This window comes from Arachis stenosperma, chromosome 1 (genome assembly GCF_014773155.1).
Source record: "Arachis stenosperma cultivar V10309 chromosome 1, arast.V10309.gnm1.PFL2, whole genome shotgun sequence".
In the NCBI taxonomy this organism is placed as follows: Eukaryota; Viridiplantae; Streptophyta; class Magnoliopsida; order Fabales; family Fabaceae; genus Arachis; species Arachis stenosperma.
Window position 1 is genome coordinate 75,185,366 of NC_080377.1, and position 1,304 is coordinate 75,186,669.

At 41.4% G+C, this 1,304-nt stretch overlaps 1 non-coding gene across 1 annotated transcript; it reads left to right on the forward strand.

Annotated features, from left to right (window-relative positions):
* The first annotated feature begins 701 nt into the window (after positions 1–701).
* On the forward strand, positions 702–809 carry LOC130948382 (small nucleolar RNA R71). The gene has a single exon (XR_009073031.1). It is a non-coding gene; the product is annotated as a small nucleolar RNA R71 (small nucleolar RNA).
* Positions 810–1,304: the final 495 nt, after the last annotated feature.

Genomic DNA, 1,304 nt, shown 5'->3' on the forward strand with positions numbered 1-1,304 from the left:
GGAGGGAGTTCAGTAACTTTCTTGCTCAGCTGACCCACTTGTGCCTCCAAATTCCTAATGGAGGACCTTGTTTCAGTCATGAAACTTTGAGTGGTTTTGATTAGATCAGAGACCATGGTTGCTAAGTCAGAGTGGTTCTGCTTGGAATTCTCTGTTTGTTGCTGAGAAGATGATGGAAAAGGCTTGCCATTGCTAAACCTGTTTCTTCCACCATTATTATTGTTGAAACCTTGTTGAGGTCTCTGTTGATCCTTTCATGAGAAATTTGGATGATTTCTCCATGAAGAATTATAGGTGTTTCCATAGGGTTCTCCCATGTAATTCACCTCTTCCATTGAAGGGTTCTCAGGATCATAAGCTTCTTCTTCAGATGAAGCATCCTTAGTACTGCTTGGCGCATTTTGTATTCCAGACAGAATTTGAGAGATCAAATTGACTTGTTGGGTCAATATTTTGTTCTGAGCCAGTATGGCATTCAGAGTATCAATCTCAAGAACTCCTTTCTTCTGATTTGTCCCATTGTTCACAGGATTCCTTTCAGAAGTGTACATGAATTGGTTATTTGCAACCATTTCAATGAGCTCTTGAGCTTCTGTAGGCGTCTTCTTCAGATGAAGAGATCCTCCAGCAGAGCTATCCAAAGACATCTTGGACAGTTCAGACAGACCATCATAGAAAATACCTATGATGCTCCATTCAGAAAGCATGTCAGAGGGACATTTTCTGATTAATTGTTTGTATCTTTCCCAAGCTTCATAGAGGGATTCTCCATCCTTCTGTCTGAAGGTTTGGACTTCCACTCTAAGCTTACTCAGTTTTTGAGGTGGAAAGAACTTTGCCAAGAAGGCATTGACTAGCTTTTCCCAAGAGTTCAGGCTATCTTTAGGTTGTAAGTCCAACCATATTCTAGCTCTGTCTCTTCAGCAAAAGGGAATAGCATAAGTCTGTAGACCTCAGGATCAACCCATTAGTCTTGACAGTGTCACAGATTTGCAAGGACTCACCTAAAAACTGATGAGGATCTTCCAATGGAAGTCCATGGAACTTGCAATTCTGTTGCAATAGAGAAACTAATTGAGGCTTAAGCTCAAAGTTGTTTGCTCCAATTGCAGGGATAGAGATGCTTCTCCCATAGAAGTCGGGAGTAGGTGCAGTAAAGTTACCCAGCACCTTCCTTGCATTGTTGGCATTGTTGTTGTTTTTGGCTGCCATGGGTTCTTCTTCTTTGAAGAATTCTGTTAGGTCCTCTACAGAGAATTGTGCTTTACCTTCTCTTAGCTTTCGCTTCAAGGTCCTTTCAGGTT